The sequence below is a fragment of the Bos grunniens genome, chromosome 3 (genome assembly GCF_055505025.1).
Source record: "Bos grunniens cultivar Pamir isolate PY7600 chromosome 3, Bosgru_T2T1.0, whole genome shotgun sequence".
Taxonomy (NCBI): domain Eukaryota; kingdom Metazoa; phylum Chordata; class Mammalia; order Artiodactyla; family Bovidae; genus Bos; species Bos grunniens.
Window position 1 is genome coordinate 46,710,616 of NC_141167.1, and position 23,374 is coordinate 46,733,989.

Sequence of the window (23,374 nt, forward strand, 5' to 3'; positions counted from 1 at the left end):
AGTCAGATAATTGGATTTTTAAAATTTTTTGTACTAAAGCCTTTCAGTCATGTTTGCTATCACCATTTGTTTAAGTAAAAAAAAAGAAAAAAAACCCAACAATTTATCATTGAGACTTCCCTGGCAGTCCAGTGATTAAGAGTCCATGCTTTCATTGCAGGGGCCATGGGGGTTCGATCCCTGGTTAGGGAACTGAGATTCTCACATGACACAGAGCATAGTAAAAAAAAAAAAAAAAAAAAAAAATCCTGTTATTGAACCTGGAAATTCTGTCTCTGTAGGTAGCAGAATTTTGAGGCTGGTTATACCCATTTGTGGTTTCTGAAAGATTAACTTCTTTCTATTTCATTACCTTATGGCTGTGGGGATAAACAAATGACCATTTGAATGAGAAAAGCAAAGGCTCTTTATTCTAAGCTTGCAAGGGAGTCCGTTACTGTCACTTGTTTTTTAGCAGACTCAAAGGAAGGCAGAGCATAGAAATTGTACAAAGGTTAGTATCTGTTAATGTGGATAAGAAACAAATTTTATATTTAAAACTGATAGATAACTTTTGAATGAATAATATTAAATCACTGTCATAAATAATAAAAAATGAAAAATGGCTAAGAAAAACAAAGGCAGACAGAAGAATGGAAAAGCTTTGTGATGTAGAGAGAAGGCTTCACCTGTGCCCTGATTAGAGGCTACTGGCCTAGGAAACTTGGGCTGGTTGACTTAATGTGGGCATCCTGTGTGGTTGGGTGGTGCTGGTGGTTTAGTTGCTAAATGCTGTCCAACTCTTGAGACTGTATGAACTGTAGCCCCCCAGGCTGATCTGTCCATGGGATTTCCCAGGCAAGAATGGAGAGCATATTTGACTTCCTAGATTTAGTCCTCAGTTAAAAGCAGGGACAAAAATTAGGGAAGCAATCAGTTACTAATCAAGTCCTAACCATTTGGGGCTGATTATTACAGAAGGAATTGTTTAGCTTCCTGGATGTCACTCAAGGTAGCAATCAGATTTCCTATAAATCTGACTTATAGCAGGTGGCTTCCTAGGTTGTTTATTGTAGAAAAGGAGTTGATTTCTGAGGGGATTGCTGCAGATGTTAGGTCAAAGTTCTGTTTTTATATATGGTCTATCCTTTGCCCATTTGTATATTCAGTCCTGTGGAGTTTCTGATGAGAAATAAGTAACTACCGTTTTATTAAAGTTCTCCAGAGAAACAGAACCAACAGTGTGTGTATGTGTGTGTGGGTGTGTGTGCACATGCATATGTAGAGAGAGAGATTTAGAGAGATTTATCTCAAGAAATTTGATCATGTAATGGTGGGGTATGGTAAGTCTGAAATGTGTGTGGGGCAGGCTGGAGGTTCGTCTAAGAGTTGTTGCAATCTCGAGTTCAAAATCTGCAGGGCAGGTCAGCAAGTTAGAATCTCAGGCAAAGTTTCTGTGTTGCTGGTTTTGAAGCAGAATTGCTTAGCCTTTGTCTGATAGAGTCAGGGCTACCCACACTACAGAGACTAGTTTCTTTTACTCAAAGGCTACTGATTTAAGTGTTAATCACTAAAGAAATATCTTCACAGCACCATCTGGACGAGTATTTATTTGACCAAACAGTGGGCATTATAGCTCAGACAAATTGATGTATAGAATTAACTGTCAAAACCATGTTCTAGGCACTGTCCCTTACTGCCCAAGAAGGCACCGTTATATTTATTGGGATTTAAGAAGCTTATCTACACTTTTGGTTATCTGCAAGTATGTCTCCATTAGCACAGTTCACACTGAGATAATGACTCACTGTTTAAACACTGCACCCCACTTCATAGTACATCTGGCTTTATAACATAACCAGACAGCCACATACTGGTCAGGTTGGATGAGGTCAGGCTTCTAGGACACAAATATTCGGAGTTGCTTTATAAGGCACGTTAGTCAAAATTTCAATCCTGTCTCATACATTTTCATTAGATTTTTAGTGAATTCTGCTATAGGTAAGGATCATAACTGCTGCTGCTGCTAAGTTGCTTCAGTCGTGTCTGACTCTGTGTGACCTCATAGACAGCAGCCCACCAGGCTCCCTCATCCCTGGGATTCTCCAGGCAAGAGCACTGGAGTGGGTTGCCATTTCCTTCTCCAATGCATGAAAGGGAAAAGTGAAAGTGAAGTCAGTCATGTCCGACTCTTAGCGACCCCATGGACTGCAGCCTACCAGGCTCCTCCATCCATGGGATTTTCCAGGCAAGAGTACTGGAGTGGGTTGCCAGTGCCTTCTCCAAGGATCATAAAGTAGTCCATTATTTTGGAATATTGTGTCAAAGATGGCCAGTTCTGAGATGTGAGGGGTAAATAAGAGAGTAATGCAATCTGGCATTAAAAAAAAAAAAGTAAGACCTTCCTTTTAGCAATAGCATAGCCTTAAATAACCTGAATTCCACAGAGGAACCAGAAAACAGTTGGGAACTACAAATTGATTTTACACAAAGATAGAAATCTCACACCCTGAGTTTTTGTAAAGTAAAAATAATACAATTAATTACTCAGGTGAACCTAAAGAAAGTTTCAGGGAAAAGGAAATAAAGCTTGTAATGCACTTTAGAAATGCATGAAAGGGAACACAAATGCTTCATAAGAAAGCTCTCTTAGGAGGCCAGTATCAAAAGAAATAAATATGGCAAACATGATTAAACCAAAGTCATCAAGGGATAACAAAAGTCTTATTATTAAAAATAGGAAAACTTCTATTAGTAATTATCCAAAGATAAATATTTAAAAAGAATTCTCATCTCCACAACTAAATAAATCCTGATTCCACTTGGTTCATAATACAACTACAAACTTTGAAAAAAATTATGCAATGTAATTGCTTTGAGATAGAAATTGAAGGTTTGTTGAAGAGCAGATTGTGGTATTTCTTTTTTTAATAACCACACTTGATTAAATGTTGACATGGCTCACAAAATCAATTTAAATTTGTTCCCATGAGGATGGTCAGATACTGCAAATATTCCTATCTTTCGAGTCATATGCCTCTAATAGAACACATACAGCACAGCACTGGGGAATGAGAGATTTCTGAGTTCCTTACTAATTTTATGATATTTAATTTTTTGTAGTAAAATTTTGTTTTAGACTTTGCTGGGTCTTCCTTGCTATATGCGCTTTTCTCTAGTTGTGGCTAGTAGGGGCATTCTCTAGTTGTGATGCTTGGGCTTCTCACTGCGGTGGCTTCCTTTGTGGAGCACCGGCTCTAGGGCGCTTGGGCTTCAGTAGCTGTGCACGTGAGCTCAGCAGTTGTGGTTCTCTGCCTCTAGAGCACAGGCTCAAAAGTTGTGGCGCATGAGCGTAATTCCCCTGCAGCATGTAGAATCCTTCTGGAGCAGGGAACAAACCTGTATCCCCTGCGTTGGCAGGTGAAGTCTTAACCTACTGGACCACCGGAGAAGTCCTTAATTTATTTTGAATAAGAGTTTGGCAAAGTCTTGCCTTGGCCAGCTCCTCAAGGGACGTTCTCTGAAATAAATGCCCTGTAGATGTGGGTCTGACACGACTGAAGCGACTTAGCAGCAGCAGCAGCAGCAGCAGATGTGGGTTTGGAATTTTATAGTCCTGTATTAATCAATCATTAGTTGTGGCCTGGGGATGGGAAGGGGCAGGGAAGTTGATGGGGGGCGATGGTGGGTGTTGCGTAACTACCCTACCCCACAGAGGGCAATTCTATAGACAAGGGTGGATAGGCCTGGTACTATAACACCCACTGCAAGTAACATCATGCCTCATCCATTTACATTTTTGATGTAGGTAGTCAATAACCAACTATAATATGAATAAAAAAGAGTTTTATTTGAGCCAAATTGAGGACTATAGCCTCAGAGACAGCCTCTTAGATAAGTCTGAGGAACTGCTCCATAGAAGCATGGTTTTCACACAGCTTTATACCTTGTCACAACAAAGAGCATCAAACAAGTCAGCGATACATTCCTTCAATATTTCCAAAAAACAAACAAACAAGCTAATAAACAGATCAGCATGTACCCCGTGAGTCAGTATGCCCTTTACACCTGGGGAAAGGGTCTCATCATTGAAGGAGTACCAGCACTGGTTTCCCAGGACTGGGGGGATTTAATCTTTATTTTTAACAAGGCCATTCTTTACTTATGGTTAATATCTTTTCTTTAACGACTAAAGCAGATGTATAATATATGTTTTATCTATATTATATATAGGCCACACATAGGCTTTTTTAGTTAGTATAAAATTCAAGTTAAATCATATAGAAGCCAGAATGACTTCCCTGCAACTCAATATTTGAAAATTTCTTCCATTAATATCTAACAACCTCCAAGTTGTTGTTGCTTAGTTGCTCAGTCGTGTCCGACTCTTTTGTGACCCATGGACTGCAGTCCACCAGGCGCTTCTGTCCATGGGATTTCTCAAGCAAGAATAGTGGAGTGGGTTGCCATTTGCTCCAGGGGGTCTTCCTGACCCAGATTTCGAATCATTGATTCCTGCACTGGCAGGTGGATTCTTTACTACTGAGCCACCTGGGAAGCCTCCTGTAGCTATAATGTGATTATTATACTATGATGAAATGGTTGCCTGACTTTCCTTACTTTCTTCCTCCTTCCTTCTACAATATTTTTTCTTTTGTGGAAAATGATTTTTTTTCTAATGAATTTAGCGTTTTAGAGGGAAAAGGAAATTTTTCAAAACAGGCTTCCATAATAGAAAAGTAAAAAGTAGACTTTCTGAGTTCAAAACCAAGGTCAGGTGTTAACCAGCTATTTTACTTTGATTTGAACAACTTATTTAAACACTCTAAGAGTCAATATTTGTCTTCATCAGTACAATGGAGATTAGTAGTAATGTTTCCTTCATAGAGTTGTTATGAGAATGAGGTTAAATAATGCTTGTAAAACACACATATAGCAGGTGCTCAGGAATTGTTAGCTATCCCTTTGGCTCAGTAATAACCACTGTAAAATTTCTGGGTGTATGCTTTTGGGTTCTTTCTCTAAGTTAGTGTTTTGAATATTGGAATAATGGCAGATAAAAACTAACCACCTAACTCCTATTGTGATTTAGATTTAGAAACTTTGCTGTTGTTACTAAGTAACAGACTTGTTATCCTGGTTGTATGAAGGAGGGGATGTAGTTTTCATTTTAGCTTAGCCACAGCCTGCTTCAGCCAACTAGCATGATAATTTTTTGTTTTTGTCTTTGTTTTTAAAATTGAATATTGCAGAAATGCCAGAGGATCTGTTTCACCCATATGTGATAGCTAATACAAATGATAACAGGATATTATGAAAATATAAAGTAAGCCTAGAAGTTTACAGACTAGAAGTTTAACCATCACCAAATGGCAACAATGATAACTGTAATGTGGTGGAAAAGTTTGAAATTGTTCTTGTTTTAAAAGAGCCAAGAAAGGAAATTCACTGTTACAAATTTTCCATGTTGGATGAATTTATAGCATGATGTTTCAAAAATATTTAATTCCAGGTATCCTCTTGTGTTTTTGATTCTCAGAAATCAAATAGTTTTTGTAAAAGGCAAAATAACCACAATTGTAAAGAGTGATTTTGTTAAGCAATTGGAGTGGCCACTTCTTGGTTTTGACTACCTGGCATTCATCTATTAAAAACTTCTTTAGGCAATATATACCCTGTGGAAAGCTTCCCTGTCCCCATGATTGATAACTGGTTTAGTGAGGAGTTCTAGCAGAGAGCACAGACTAATGTAAACCAATGCACACATCTGGTCTCCTACCCACAGTGATGGTTCCAGATGAACACTTGACCTAAGGAAGACGACTTAGAATGGATCTCAGAACCTTTATGGGAATTATCAGAAAAGATGCATTCTCATTCCCTTGTGACTTGAGCCTGGATGTGGTAATGTGGAGCTGCTGTAGCCCATCTCACCACCTTGAGGGGAACACCTATCTGAGAATGAAACCCCCTGGAGAAGGCATCTCTGAGAGATGGACAGAAACTGGGCCATGGCAGTATTTTTGAAATATGGATCCAGTTATCCTAGAAGCTAGGCCTATGCTTGTACATATCAGTCACAGGAATCAAGCCATTTCTTCTCCTCCTCCAATCCCTCTTCCTCCCTCCCACCTTCCTCTTCTTCCTCCCCCCTCTCCCTTTTTTGGATTAAGCCAGCTTCCCTTTCATTGTCTTCTTACTGTTACTCTTCTTAACTGAAAGAGTCCCATCTGATATTGATATGAAGGAAAATGTACTTATAATGGGTAATGTGAGTCTTACCTATCCTCACATCCTTATTTTTACATGTTGTACACAGTGATGTTACCATATTTACCGGTTACAGGTTTGATATTATATGAGTGTTCTCCAAAGAAAGCAATGTGTATGTGTGCATATGTGTGTATGGCCCAGGGAAAGTCAATGTTGCCGTTCAACTCAAAGGCCATCTGCTGGCTAATCTTTCTTTTTTGGAGGAGATCAGTTATTTGTTCTATTGAGGCCTTCAACTGTTTGGATGAGGCCCACACCATGCACATTATAAAGAGCAATCTGATTTACTCTGAGCACACCACTTTACATGTCAATCTCATCCATAATACCCTCACATAAACATTCAGAATAATATTTGATCAAATATCTGGACACTGTGGCCCAGCCAAGTTAACACAAAATTGACCACCTCGTGCGTGCATGCTAAGTCAGTTCTGTTGTGTCTGACTCTGCAACCCTATGGGCTGTAGCCCCCTAGGCTCCTCTGTCCATGGGACTCTCCAGGCAAGGATACTGGAGTAGGTTGCCTTGCCCTCCTCCAGGGGATCTTCCCAACCCAGGGATCAAACCCGCATCTCCTATGTCTCCTGCATTGCGGGCAGATTCTTTACCACTGAGCCACCAGGGAAGCCCTTAACCATCACAAATACCTGATAATAATGATGACCAACATTTATTTAGCTTTTCATATGCAGCAGGTATCTGGCTAAGATTTTTACAAGCATTATTTCAATGAATTCTCATAACAATTGTTTGAGCAAGGAGCTGCTACTAATTTATTTTTATGAGAAAATAACAGTAAAGGAAATAAAACATCAAGGAAAGTTTTTAAGGTCATACAGCTAATAGATACTGGAGCAAGGACATGAACCTGGCTTGTATGATTCTGAAGCCCATGCTTTTAACAGATAAGACATACTGCCCTTCAAGGCTACCAATTTGTTTGCCACACTTTGGTTATTCTCAGCAGAATACTCAAGCAGCATGCTGAGTAAAACAAAGTCCTTGACCTCAAAAATGTAGTAGGAGTACTGAGAGGTAGATCAGATCAGATCAGTCACTCAGTCGTGTCCGACTCTTTGCGACCCCATGAATCGCAGCATGCCAGCCTCCCTGTCCATCACCAACTCCCGGAGTTCACCCAGACTCACGTCCATTGAGTCAGTGATGCCATCCAGCCATCTCATCCTCTGTCGTCCCCTTTTCCTCCTGCCCCCAGCCCTCCCAGCATCAGAGTCTTTTCCAATGAGTCAACTCTTGCCATGAGGTGGCCAAAGTACTGGAGTTTCAGCTTTAGCATCATTCCTTGCAAAGAACACCCAGGGCTGATCTCCTTCAGAATGGACTGGTTGGATCTCCTTGCAGTCCAAGGGACTCTCAAGAGTCTTCTCCAACACCACAGTTCAAAAGCATCAATTCTTCGGCACTCAGCCTTCTTCACAGTCCAAATCTCACATCCATACATGACCACAGGAAAAACCATAGCCTTGACTAGATGAACCTTTGTTGTCAAAGTAATGTCTCTGCTTTTGAATATGCTATCTAGGTTGGTCATAACTTTCCTTCCAAGGAGTAAGTGTCTTTTAATTTCATGGCTGCAGTCACCATCTGTAGTGATTTTGGAGCCCAGAAAAATAAAGTCTGACACTGTTTCCACTGTTTCCCCATCTATTTCCCATGAAGTGGTGGGACCAGATGCCATGATCTTCGTTTTCTGAATGTTGAGCTTTAAGCCAACTTTTTGTCTCTCCACTTTCACTTTCATCAAGAGGCTTTTGAGTTCCTCTTCACTTTCTGCCATCAGGGTGGTGTCATCTGCATATCTGAAGTGATTGATATTTCTCCCAGCAATCTTGATTCTAGCTTGTGCTTCTTCCAGTCCAGCGTTTCTCATGATGTACTCTGCATAGAAGTTAAATAAACAGGGTGACAATATACAGCTTTGATGAACTCCTTTTCCTATTTGGAACCAGTCTGTTGTTCCATGTCCAGTTCTAACTGTTGCTTCCTGACCTGCATACAAATTTCTCAAGAGGCAGATCAGGTGTTCTGGTATTCCCATCTGTTTCATAATTTTCCACAGTTTATTGTGATCCACACAGTCAAAGGCTTTGGCATAGTCAATAAAGCAGAAATAGATGTTTTTCTGGAACTCTCTTGCTTTTTCCATGATCCAGCAGATGTTGGCAATTTGATCTCTGGTTCCTCTGCCTTTTCTAAAACAAGCTTGAACATCAGGAAGTTCACGGTTCACGTACTGCTGAAGCCTGGCTTGGAGAGTTTTGAGCATTACTTTACTAGCGTGTGAGATGAGTGCAATTGTGCAGTAGTTTGAGCATTCTTTGGCATTGCCTTTCTTTGGGATTGGAATGAAAACTGACCTTTTCCAGTCCTGTGGCCACTGCTGAGTTTTCCAAATTTGCTGGCATATTGAGTGTAGCACTTTCACAGCATCATCTTTCAGGATTTGGAATAGCTCAACTGGAATTCCATCACTTCCACTAGCTTTGTTTGTAGTGATGCTTTCTAAGGCCCACTTGACTTCACATTCCAGGATGTCTGGCTCTAGGTGAGTGATCACACCATCGTGATTATCTGGGTCGTGAAGATGTTTTTTGTACAGTTCTTCTGTGTATTCTTGCCATCTCTTCTTAATATCCTCTGCTTCCGTTAGGTCCATACCATTTCTGTCCTTTATCGAGCTCATCTTTGCATGAAATATTCCTTTGGTATCTCTGATTTTCTTGAAGAGATCCCTAGTCTTTCCCATTCTGTTGTTTTCCTCTATTTCTTTGCATTGATTGCTGAAGAAGGCTTTCTTATCTCTTCTTGCTATTCTTTAGAACTCTGCATTCAGATGTTTATATCTTTCCTTTTCTCCTTTGCTTTTCGCTTCTCTTCTTTTCACAGCTATTTGTAAGGCCTCCCCAGACAGCCATTTTGCTTTTTTGCATTTCTTTTCCATGGGGATGGTCTTGATCCCTGTCTCCTGTACAATGTCACGAACCTCATTCCATAGTTCATCAGGCACGCTGTGTATCAGATCTAGGCCCTTAAATCTATTTCTCACTTCCACTGTATAATCATAAGGGATTTGATATAGGTCACACCTGAATAGTCTAGTGGTTTTCCCTACTTTCTTCAATTTAAATCTGAATTTGGCAATAAGGAGTTCATGATCTGAGCCACAGTCAGCTCCTGGTCTTGTTTTTGCTGACTATATAGAGCTTCTCCATCTTTGGCTGCAAAGAATATAATCAATCTGATTTCGGTGTTGACCATCTGGTGATGTCCATGTATAGAGTCTTCTCTTGTGTTGTTGGAAGAGGGTGTTTGTTATTACCAGTGCATTTTCTTGGCGAAACTCTATCAGTCTTTGCCCTGCTTCATTCCGTATTCCAAGGCCAAATTTGCCTGTTACTCCAGGTGTTTCTTGACTTCCTACTTTTGCATTCCAGTCCCCTATAATGAAAAGGACATCTTTTTTGGGTGTTAGTTCTAAAAAGTCTTGTAGGTCTTCATAGAACTGTTCAACTTCAGCTTCTTCAGCATTACTGGCTGAGGCATAGACTTGGATTACTGTGATATTGAATGGTTTGCCTTGGAAAGACAGTATGCTAAATTATGCAGAGGGTGCTATATGTCCTGGAGGGCCAGGGAAAACTTCCTGAAAGAAAAGAAGTCCAGGTTGAATCCTGAGGTGTTAGCCAGATGGACAGAATTGGAAGACTATTTTACAGCACAGGTAGAACTCAGTTTTATCACTGGTCAATATTGTGTGGTGGTGGTTTAGTTGCCAAGTTGTGTCTGAATCTTGTGACCCATGGACTGTAGCCTGCCAGACTCCTCTGTCCATGGAATTCTTCAGGCAAGAATACTGGAGTGGGTTACCATTTCCTTTTCCAGGGGAATCTTCCCGACCCAGGGATTGAAACTGGGACTCCTGCATTGCAGATAGATTCTTTACTGACTAAGCTATGAAGGAAGCATTGGTCAATATTAGGGATAGAGCTAAAAAAAAATCTTTAAGATCCCTTCTATATAAGTTTTCTATCGCTACCATAACAAATTACCTACCACAAACGTAGCAGCTTGAACAATACAAATTCATGATTTTACAGTTCTGAAGGTTAGAAGCCTGACATGAGTCTCATTAGACTAAAATTAAACTTTTAAACTCAAAATGGATTAAAGATCTAAACGTAAGACCAGAAACTATAAAACTCCTAGAGGAGAACATAGGCAAAACACTCTCCGACATACATCACAGCAGGATCCTCTATGACCCACCTCCCAGAATATTGGAAATAAAAGCAAAAATAAACAAATGGGACCTAATTAACCTTAAAAGCTTCTGCACATCAAAGGAAACTATTAGCAAGGTGAAAAGACAGCCTTCAGAATGGGAGAAAATAATAGCAAATGAAGCAACTGACAAACAACTAATCTCAAAAATATACAAGCAGCTCCTACAGCTCAACTCCAGAAAAATAAATGACCCAATCAAAAAATGGGCCAAAGAACTAAATAGACATTTCTCCAAAGAAGACATACAGATGGCTAACAAACACATGAAAAGATGCTCAATATCACTCATTATCAGAGAAATGCAAATCAAAACCACTATGAGGTACCATTTCACACCAGTCAGAATGGCTGCGATCCAAAAGTCTACAAATAATAAATGCTGGAGAGGGTATGGAGAAAAGGGAACCCTCTTACACTGTTGGTGGGAATGCAAACTAGTACAGCCACTATGGAGAACAGTGTGGAGATTCCTTAAAAAACTGGAAATAGAACTGCCTTATGATCCAGCAATCCCACTGCTGGGCATACACACTGAGGAAACCAGAAGGGAAAGAGACACGTGTACCCCAATGTTCATCGCAGCACTGTTTATAATAGCCAGGACATGGAAGCAACCTAGATGTCCATCAGCAGATGAATGGATAAGAAAGCTGTGGTACATATACACAATGGAGTATTACTTAGCCATTAAAAAGAATACATTTGAATCAGTTCTAATGAGGTGGATGAAACTGGAGCCTATTATACAGAGTGAAGTAAGCCAGAAGGAAAAACACCAATACAGTATACTAACGCATATATATGGAATTTAGAAAGATGGTAACAATAACCCGGTGTACGAGACAGCAAAAGAGACACTGATGTATAGAACAGTCTTATGGACTCTGTGGGAGAGGGAGAAGGTGGGAAGATTTGGGAGAATGGCATTGAAACATGTAAAATATCATGTAAGAAACGAGTTGCCAGTCCAGGTTCGATGCACCATACTGGATGCTTGGGGCTAGTGCACTGGGACGACCCAGAGGGATGGTATGGGGAGGGAGGAGGGAGGAGGGTTCAGGATGGGGAACACATGTATACCTGTGGCGGATTCATTTTGATATTTGGCAAAACTAATACAATTATGTAAAGTTTAAAAATAAAATAAAATTAAAACAACAACAACAACAAAAACTAAGTTGACTAAATGCCACATGATATCCTAGATTGGATGCTGGGCTGAAAAAGCTGTTGAAATTCCAACAGAGATTGTAGCTTAGTTAATAGCTAGTTGCTCAGTTGGGTCCTACTCTTTCCGACCCCATGGACTGTGGCCCTCCAGGCTTCTCTGTCTATGGGATTCTCTGAGAAAGAATACTCGAGTGGGTTGTCATTTCTTTCTCCAGGGGATCTTCCTGACACAGGGATTGAACCCGGGTCTCCCGCATTGCAGGTAGATTTTCTTTTACCACCTGAGCCACCAGGGAATCCCAGTGTCACAGAATGGTACCAATATTCATCTCTAAGTTTTGACACAAGCAGCTTGGTTATATAAGATGTTAACCTTGGGGAAAGCTGGGGGAAGAATATATGGGAACTTTCTCTACTACCTTTGCAACTTTTCTATAAATCTAAAATTATTCTGTAATAAAACATTTATTTTAAAAGAAAACTATCTTGGTCTAGGCATGGCCAAGAATAGAAGCCCACAGACAGAGAACAGACTTCCGGACATGGTGAGGGGGAAGCCGAGAGAAGGAGAGGGTGGGACAAATGGAGAGAGTAACATGGAAACACATACACTACCATATGTGAAATAGATAGCCAGTGGGAATTTGCTGTATGACTCAGGAAACTCCCACTGGGGCTGTGTGACCACCTAGAGCAGTGGGATGGGGTGGGAGGTGGATAAGAAAAATAAATAAATAAAATTAAACTTTTAGCAGCCAGACTGTTCCTTTTTGGAGGATCTAGGGGAGGTTCCATTTTCTTTCTCATTCAGGTTGTTGGGAGAATTCATTCCTTGTAGCTGTAGGACTAAGGTCCTCATTTCTTTTCTGGTTGTAATCTGAGGGCTGTTCCTAGCTTCTTCACATTTGTTGTCTCACCGACCCTTTTCTCCATCTTCAAAGTCAGCAAGAAGTGGGTTGAGTTCCTCTCATGCTTTGAATCTCTCCTTTTTGCATTTCACCTCTCTGACCCAGTGGCGAAAGATTCTCTACTTTTAAGAACTCATCTGATTAGACTGCCCTCACTTGGATAATCCAAGGTAATTTGCCATCTCAAGGCCCTTAACCTTAATCACATCTGCAAAGTTCCATTTACCATGTAAGATCATATATTCATGGGTTATGAGATTTAAGACAGGGACATCTTGGGGTGGGGCAGTCTTTATTCTGCTTACCATGACATTCCAATTTTAATACTTTCTTACTTTATGAGAATTAATATTGAAATAAGAGAAAATTTGTAGAGATAATGCCTTTGTTTCCAATTTTAAAAATAATCTACACCTGTAGATAAAAGTTCTTCCTGACAGGAGGGAGACGTCATGGTCTAGAGTAACCCCTAGATACTTCTACACATTTGGAAGGTCCTCCTCTTTCTAGAAGTGTTTTAGAAGTCAAGAGCTTGGGGAGAGTTGAAGGATCTGACTAGTTGATGAGATGAGTGTTTTATCTTTAGGTTCTTCTGGAAAGTTTTATGACTATTTATGTACTCCCTAGTCTGGCTTCTGGTCCTCAGGTTGCTGAGTTAAATGAATTATGTTTTAGACAGGTTCAGTTCAGTTCAGTTCAGTTTCTCAGTCGGGTCCGATTCTTTGCGACCCCATGAATTGCAGCACGCCAGGCCTCCCTGTCCATCACCAACTCCCGGAGTTCACTCAGACTCACGTCCATTGAGTCAGTGATGCCATCCAGCCATCTCATCCTCTGTTGTCCCCTTCTCCTCCTGCCCCCAAACCCTCCCAGCATCAGAGTCTTTTCCAATGAGTCAACTCTTTGCATGAGGTAGCCAAAGTACTGGAGTTTCAGCTTTAGCATCATTCCTTCCAAAGAAATCCCAGGGCTGATCTCCTTTAGAATGGACTGGTTGGATCTCCTTGCAGTCCAAGGGACTCTCAAGAGTCTTCTCCAACACCACAGTTCAAAAACATCAATTCTTCTGTGCTCAGCCTTCTTCACAGTCCAAATCTCACATCCATACATGACCACTGGAAAAACCATAGCCTTGACTAGACGGACCTTTGTTGGTAAAGTAATGTCTCTGCTTTTCAATATGCTATCTAGGTTGGTCATAACTTTCCTTCGAGGGAGTAAGCGTCTTTTAATTTCATGGCTGCAGTCACCATCTGTAGTGATTTTGGAGCCCAGAAAAATAAAGTCTGACACTGTTTCCACTGTTTCCCCATTTATTTCCCATGAAGTGATGAGACTGGATGCCATGATCTTCGTTTTCTGAATGTTGAGCTTTAAGCCAACTTTTTCATTCTCCACTTTCACTTTCATCAAGAGGCTTTTGAGTTCCTCTTCACTTTCTGCCATAAGGGTGGTGTCATCTGCATATCTGAGGTTACTGATATTCCTCCCGGCAATCTTGATTCCAGCTTGTGCTTCTTCCAGTCCAGCGTTTCTCATGATGTGCTCTGCATATAAGTTAAATAAGCAGGGTGACAATATACAGCCTTGACGTACTCCTTTTCCTATTTGGAACCAGTCTGTTGTTCCATGTCCAGTTCTAACTGTTGCTTCCTGACCTGCATACAGATTTCTCAAGAGGCAGGTCAGGTGGTCTGGTATTCCCATCTGTTTCATAATTTTCCACAGTTTATTGTGATCCACACAGTCAAAGGCTTTGGCATAGTCAATAAAGCAGAAATAGATGTTTTTCTGAAACTCTCTTGCTTTTTTGATGATCCAGCAGATGTTGGCAATTTGATCACTGATTCCTCTGCCTTTTCTAAAACCAGCTTGAACATCTGGAAGTTCACGGTTCATGTATTGCTGAAGCCTGGCTTGGAGAATTTTGAGCATTACTTTACTAGCATGTGAGATGAGTGCAATTGTGTGGTAGTTTGAGCATTCTTTGGCATTGCCTTTCTTTGGGATTGGAATGAAAACTGACCTTTTCCAGTCCTGTGGCCACTGCCAAGTTTTCCAAATTTGCTGGCATAGTGAGTGCAGCACTTTCACAGCATCATCTTTGAGGATTTGAAATAACTCACCTGGAATTCCATCACCTCCACTAGTTTTGTTCATAGTGATGCTTTCTAAGGCCGCTTGACTTCACATTCCAGGATGTCTGGCTCTAGGTCAGTGATAACACCATCGTGATTATCTGGGTCATGAAGATCTTTTTTGTACAGTTCTTCTGTGTATTCTTGCCATCTCTTCTTAATATCTTCTGCTTCTGTCAGGTCCATACCATTTCTGTCCTTTATCGAGCCCATCTTTGCATGAAATGTTCCCTTGGTATGTCTAATTTTCTTGAAGAGATCTCTAGTCTTTCCCATTCTGTTGTTTTCCTCTATTTCTTTGCATTGATCGCTGAAGAAGGCTTTCTTATCTCTTCTTGCTATTCTTTGGAACTGTGCATTCTGATGTTTATATCTTTCCTTTTCTCCTTTGCTTTTCGCTTCTCTTCTTTTCACAGCTATTTGTAAGGCCTCCCCAGACAGCCATTTTGCTTTTTTGCATTTCTTTTCTATGGGGATGGTCTTGATCCCTGTCTCCTGTACAATGTCACGAACCTCATTACATAGTTCATCAGGCACTCTGTCTATCAGATCTAGGCCCTTAAATCTATTTCTCACTTCCACTGTATAATCATAAGGGATTTGATTTAGGTCACACCTGAATGGTCTAGTGGTTTTCCCTACTTTCTTCAATTTAATATTGAATTTGGCAATAAGGAGTTCATGATCTGAGCCACAGTCACCTCCTGGTCTTGTTTTTGCTGACTGTATAGAGCTTCTCCATCTTTGGCTGCAAAGAATATAATCAATCTGATTTTGGTGTTGACCATCTGATGATATCCATGTATAGAGTCTTCTCTTGTGTTGTTGGAAGAGGGTGTTTGCTATAACCAGTGCGTTTTTTTTGGCAAAACTCTATTAGCCTTTGCCCTGCTTCATTCCGTATTCCAAGGCCAAATTTGCCTGTTACTCCAGGTGTTTCTTGACTTCCTACTTTTGCATTCCAGTCCCCTATAATGAAAAGGACGTCTTTTTTAGGTGTTAGTTCTAAAAGGGCTTGTAGGTCTTCATAGAACCGTTCAACTTCAGCTTCTTCAGCGTTACTGGTTGGGGCATAGACTTGGATTACTGTGATATTGAATGGTTTGCCTTGGAAACAAACAGAGATCATTCTGTCGTTTTTGAGATTGCATCCAAGTACAGCATTATTCCATTTCTTCTGAGGGATTCCTGCCCGCAGTAGTAGATAATAATGGTCATCTGAGTTAAATTCACCCATTCCAGTGCATTTCAGTTTGCTGATTCCTAGAATGTCGACATTCACTCTTGCCATCTCTTGTTTTACCACTTCCAATTTGCCTTGATTCATGGACCTGACATTCCAGGTTCCTATGCAATATTGCTCTTTACAGCCTCAGACCTTGCTTCTATCACCAGTCACACCCACAGCTGGGTATTGGTTTTGCTTTGGCTCCATCCCTTCATTCTTTCTGGAGTTATTTCTCCACTCATCTCCAGTAGCATATTGGGCACCTACTGACCTGGGGAGTTCCTCTTTCAGTATCCTATCATTTTGCCTTTTCATACTGTTCATGGGGTTCTCAAGGCAAGAATACAGAAGTGGTTTGCCATTCCCTTCTCCAGTGGACCACATTCTGTCAGATCTCTCCACCATGACCCGCTCATCTTGGGTTGCCCCACGGGCATGGCTTAGTTTTATTGAGTTCGACAGGGCTATGGTCCTAGTGTGATTAGATTGACTAGTTTTCTGTGATTATGGTTTCAGTGTGTCTGCCCTCTGATGCCTTCTTGCAACACCTACCGTCTTACTTGGGTTTTCTCTTACCTTGGACGAGGGGTATCTCCTCACCGCCGCCCTTCCTGACCTTCAACGTGGGAAAGCTCCTCTAGGCCCTTCTGCGCCTGTGCAGCCACTGCTTCTTGGATGTGGGGTTGGTCCTCCAGGCCGCCACCCCTGGCCTCGGGCGTGGGGTTGCTCCCCTCGGCCGCTGCCCCTACCTCGGACACGGGGTAGCTCCTCTCGGCCGCCACCCCTGACCTCGGACTTGGGTAGCTCTTCTCGGCCGTTCCTGCACCATCTCAGCCTGGCACTCTCGGCCGCTGCCCCTGACCTCAGACGTGCTTCGGGCATGGGGGTCCTCCCAGCTTCTGCCCCTGACCTTGGACGTGGGGTAGCTCCTCTCGGCCGCACACTCACTAAAGTTGGGGTGATGGTCTACAACAGTGCTTCCTTTCTACTCCCAGGTCAAAGCCTAGTTAACTGAGTCTTTATATCTTCCTCAGACCTTGCTGGATTCCTCTTTACTCCTCAGACCTACAATAACCAGGACCAGTATTGAGCTGGATCTTACCTGGTGGTAGGAAGGAGCAGTGTGGCTTAGACCAGTACCTACATTTTGGTGGAAGATAGCTAATCTGAACCAATGAACTTAATTCTTTAACCCAAAAGCCAGAGACCAGATTCCCAAATTCATGGAAGAAACAGATACATATGGAAAAGAAAAATTAGAACCTTTAGGTCTAGACATTCCTCCACTGTCACACTCACTAATCTGCTAGAAAATGTATTATCAAAAAAATGAAGGGGAAGAATTGTGCCAAGCACAGTTTCAATACATTTATTATGATCTATAATTATTTTAACTAGCAAGACCATACATTTTGTAATACTGTGAAATAGAATTCATAAATCACATATTATCTCTTGAATATATCATACTTATTTCAAATATAGAATAAATTTACAAGTATGGACTCTGGAACCACATGGCCTGAATTTGAATTCTGTTTTTACTTCTCATGAGGCTTTAGGCAAATTTCCAATCTCCTCTTTGTTTTCTCATTTCTAAAACAGAGATAATAATAGCACCTACTTCTCTGGATTATTTTGAACAGTAATGGGTAGAATACTGTGAAGTGCTTAGCACTGTGCCTGACCTATACTAAGCATTCCCTGCATAGTAATAGTCATTACTGGATTTAAATTGTTGCTTTAAAAAATTAAAATAAGAACTCATTATTGGACTTCCCTGATGATCCAGTGGTTAAGAATCCCCCTGCCAATACAAAGGACACAGGTTCTATCTCTGGGTTGGGAAGACTCCATATGTTGTAAGGCAATTAAGCCCATGTGCCGGGGTCCAGCCCCGGCTGATCCAGGGTATTTGAAGGGGAGACGGCGTCGGCGACCTATTCAGATGGTAATTAGAGATATAAAGAGTAATAGAATGAGGATAGCTCAGTAGGAAAATTCAGTGGAGAAAAGAAGCTGAGTAGCTTGGTTTACGCGGGAGACCAATAAAACTTCAAGACAAGAAGTTTGCACCACTTACGTAGGCCGCAGGCGCCCTCTCAAATAGCGGAAGGTGCCTCACCCTAGACACCTTCTCAAGTGTGTCTTAGAAGCCCAGGCATAATTAGTAAGCATGGTGGGTTCCACGCTCCAGATGGAGACTCAGCTGGAAGTTAAAGGGAAGAATGATATGGGGAGACCAAGCGTTGGTGAGCAAGGCCCATAGCTTTATTTTTAACAGGGGCTTATATACCCTAAATTACACATAGAGGATAATAGGGGATGCAAAGCCAGCAGTTTTAGATCCTTATCAAAAACCAGGGTTTCTTTCCTGCAAATTTATCGTATACAAATGGTTTAGGTGATTTACATCATCTTCTGGCCAGAAGGCCTATTAACATTTTACGACTCTTGACAAGGACTTATCAACAAAGACTTATTTTCTCTAAGAGTAATTATTTTAAGGTTTGGCGCCATCTTCCGAAGATAAAATTGCATTCCTATAGGGCGGATGTGTAATGGGTTTACAACAAAGGAAAGAATTTATTACCTTAAGGGTCTAAAGTTACTAACACCAAGGCCACTACTTATTTTTTCTACATACCAATTATATTAATTAATACACATTCAAGGATACAATTCAGGGGATGTGAAAACTTGGCAACAAGCATTGGCTCATCAATGAAATCCTTTACTAGTCTTATTCTGACAGTTTCTAACTCTCTGAGAGGCTCTAAACTATTTGAATATCTTAAGCTTCCTGTGCCTCTCGAGGCTGGGAGACTGTAAACAATCGTATGCGTAGCTGTAGGAGTCCGGGTAAACTTGTCAGGCGAGTTAGAGAGCCATCTGAGGGGTTTGGATCTAAACACTCCTAATTGCCCAGGAACTTTATTAATTGGAGCTGTAAGTTAACTCTTTGACAGAGAGAGCGAGATGGTGGTAGGGGACAGCCCCCAGTAAAATCAGAGGTGAGAGCACAAAGCAATAAAGTAGGCAGACTCTGGTTTTTTGGGGGAAGATGCTCGAGAATATCCAGGGAGACTCCCGAGGCTCGATCCCGCCTTTGCATATGCCGAGCCTCCTTCCTCATGACCTTTGTCACGAGCGGAATGTCTCTCGCCGGCTCCTGGCACCCATGAGCCACAACTACTGAAGCCCATTCACCCTAAAGGTCGGGGTCTGCTGCAAGAGAACCCATGACAGTGAGAAGCCTGTGCATTGCAACTAGAGAAAACCTGTATGCAGTAACCAAGACCCAGCACAGCCAAAAAAAAAAATTAAATAAAAAACTCATTATTGAAAAAGCATAATTATTTTTTCCAAGGTATTGGAAAGAGATTGAAGGTGGTCACACAGCCAGTTATGGTGGATCCAAGACCAGAGCCCATTTCCTGTCTCCATCCTAATCCATGCTCTTGTTTCTGAACCTCAATATAGCCTGTGTATGCACTGATATCAGGTGATTTTTTTTTTTACTCCCAGTCTCAGAGAAAATCTATAGGAGAGAAGCATTTTCTTGTCTCTCCATACCCCAAATAAGCTATAACCAAATTTGACTGCATTTTTGCTTTGTTATTGCAAACGACACTTCAAAATCACTCTCTATTCTAATTTTTCATTTTTTCCAATTGGTAATGTTTTTAAAGTTGCCAGAAATTGTGACAATGTGTTTCCTTGTTCTTTGCTTCCCCCCTAAAAAAACTTATCATGTCTATAATTTTTGGTAAATCTTCAAGAACATCTGGTCTGGTGTCCAGTGAAGAGAAAGTCTCTCAGTTGTGTCTGACTCTTTGCAACCCCATAGACTATACAGTCCTTGGAATTCTCCAGGCCAGAATACTGGAGTGGGTAGCTATTCCTTTCTCCTGGGGATCTTTCTGACCCAGGAATCAAACTGGGGTCTCCTGCATTGCAGGTGGATGCTACCAGCTGAGCTACCAGGGATGCCCAAAGCCTCATTAATAGTATTAGAAATAGTAAACTGCAATTGGCTCATAAAGGATTGAGGGCACTTCCTAACCAAAAAGCCCCCAACTTCGGACAGAAGAACCCACTGATGAGATGTGTCTCACTGAAGTTCTCAGCAAATACATGTAACAAGATTATATGATCAATGTTTGTTTCTAGATAAGTACATCCTCAGTTGCCAGGGGAGATTATTTAAGAAAACTTTGTCCCCCTTCTTCCTCCTCCCTTCTTTTAATTGTTCACCCAAATAGTTTATTTTATGGGATAATATTTGATATATAAAAGGGGAAAAATGAAGAACCTGTGAAATAAAATATTCACAAAATCTGCTGAGTTGATTTACAAAAAATAATTATCTCAAATGTTAATCCCCTTTGTACAAATTCTGTCAAAATAAAAATGTCAAAGAGGAGGATCTATAACTGCAAGAAAAGATATATATGCTGTATTTTCTTGACTTTTCCTTAATTTTTGATTTCATTTCCTCAACCCAAATTTGATCAATATTGTGGATGTTTCTGTTTCATTTTCTGTGCAGCATTGGTTCCACCTTCCCTGAATGACTCTTATCCTTCAGCAGGCTAGTTTAGGCTTGCTAACATGGCAGTGTCATAATTCTAGATGAGAATGGAAATGTGCAGTGCACATTTGAGATATTCACCTTGAGATATTCACCTTGAACTTGCATGGCATTGCTTCTACTGCATTCTGTTGGCCCAAGCAAATCACAAGGCTAGTCCAGATTCAAGGACTAGGGAAATAGACTCCATGTCTTTCTAGGAGAAGCTAAAAGTCACATTGTGAAGAGAACTTTTACTAGAAAGAGGTAAACCATTGGGGACCTTTTTGCAATAAATAACTCACAGTCATGGAGGGAATTGCCTGAGAATCCTCTGAGTCGTATATATCTTCCTCTGGAATCTACCAGGTGCCATCCTCTGGCATGGTAGTGCTTCTTAGATACACTGAAGAGGCAGAACCAATAAATCTTTCTAACAGAGACAGGCCCAACAGGTAAGTTCACAAAAGGAAACTCATATAGAGTGAATATGTAATTTAAATTCTATTTACCAAAAAAACACCTACTAGTATTAGGGATCATCAACAATGACTCTAGTACCATCTTCCTACATTCACTCCATCAATGGAGAAAAATATTGTAAAAACATGATGATTAAGTGTGCATTCTCTATAAACCTAACAAATAACAAATTAATTTTGCTTAAAAAGATAATACTTAGATATTTAAACTAACACAAGAAAGACTGTTCATAATTTCTTCACCTCTACTTTCAAATAATACCCTGGTTACATGGATGTCATGTAGGACTCATGGGTCTCCGTTTTTATTTGTTTTGCTCCTGGGAAATCATCTGATTATTTTGGAGCTTATTTGTTGTGACTTTGTTGGTCCTTTCCCACTTCAAGTTTCTTCGATAGTTTCTTGTCTATTGTTTTTCACCTCATTCTCTTCTAAGGTCTAGAGAAATAATCATAGCTTTGCTAATCTCTCTGCCTGATAAACTCTGATTTGTTCACCAACACCATCTACAATGCCATGATTAATCCTAGGGAAATACTCATAGGTTAAAAATCCAGGGGAAGTAAGTTTTGTGTGAAATATAGTACGTAAAACAAAGGCATTTATAAAATGTGAAATAGTGATTTTATGAACTGGTGAATTTTAGCATCGAAACTGATTTTTATTGGATGCTATTGTTGTTGAAGATAAGTGGCTTCTCTTCAGAGCAGTTTCTTCTCTTGTCGATCTGACCCTTGGTGAAGAGATCATCTAGTGTTTATGCTGTGCAAGTTGGCTGCTACTTCAAGGAAAATCATGTTGTGCTTTGATAGTCTTTCCTTTTGCTAGAAAATAAAAACTGATGTGGAAGAAAATATATGAGATGGTTTTACTGCAGCCGACAAGGAGAATGATGCATGAAGGAGATAGGTAAATGCTTTTAAGCCATTAAAAAATCATATTTCTTTGCTTTCTTTATCTTGAAAAAAATTGATTAAACATTTCTTAAAGATATAGGTGGAAAAACCCATCTATATGCCATGTTTTTACAATCTTATATTTTTTTGTTTCTTTACTTTTTAGTACATCAAGAACCTTAAAATTGAAATGTCTCAAGTTGTAAAAAGTCTTGCTTTTCTTTGAAATCAGAATTGCTGTTCTTTGTTTTTACTACCATCTATCAAAATGCAATCCATCCTTTACACACCAGCTCAAATCATCTCTCCATAAAGCCATCTCTGTTCTTTTTAGCTGGAAATAATTTCTCTCCTCTGTGAGCCCATATTTTTTATCTAAGCATTTTACTTCTTTATACTAGGCCTTAGGTTGCATGCGAGCAAGGGTCTTGTCTTGTTCTTCAATTATTTATTTAGAAATTTAAAAAATAAATTGTCTTTCAATGGAGGTCTATGATTGCTCCATTTCATGAGCAATGTCTTTTATTCAACTGTATTATTCTCTGTCTCTGTCCTTCTCTCTGTCTCTCTCTCCTTTGTCTTGGGATTAACTGGAACTAAAATTATGGCAAAATGATTTACATGCTGTGAAGCCAACATTTCTGAGCTTCGAGTAGTTTTCAGAGTAGAACATGAGATTAAGTGTAAGTCAGTCTTTGCAGAACTGGATTAGATGTTCTATCTATTTTCAAAGATTTCTATTACCATAACCTCTCTAGCACCAGTCTAATTTAGTGTGAAAGCTCAAGAGGTCTCTGCTTAACTAGAAAACCACTCCTCTGGTCATACTCTGGGCTACACAATGTGGTTAGTGACATACTTGCTTCAAGGGCAGAAAAACACAAAAATATCAGGAAAAAAAACTTGCAAAATTTTCTAGAAAGAAAAAGTTTATTTACAAAGAAGAGCATCAGAAAATAGAATAACATTGGACATCTCAGTGGGAATTTAAGAAGCTAAAAGGCTTATTTGGTATATAACAGCATACCAATCAAGTATTGTAGTGGAACAAAGCTATTGAGATAAATGGATGCTATGTGAGAGTTGGACTGTCAAGAAAGCTGAGCGCCAAAGAATTGTTGCTTTTGAACTGCAGTGTTGGAGAAAACGCTTGAGGGTCCCTTGAACTGCAAGGAGATCCAACCAGTCCATTCTAAAGGAGATCAGTCCTGGGTGTTCATTGGAAGGACTGATGCTGAAGCTGAAACTCCAATACTTTGGCCACCTCATGCGAAGAGTTGACTCAATGGAAAAGACTCTGATGCTGGGAGGGATTTGGGGCAGGAGGAGAAGGGGACGACAGAGGATGAGATGGCTGGATGTCATCATTGACTCGATGGACATGAGTTTGAGTGAACTCCGGGAATTGGTGATGGACA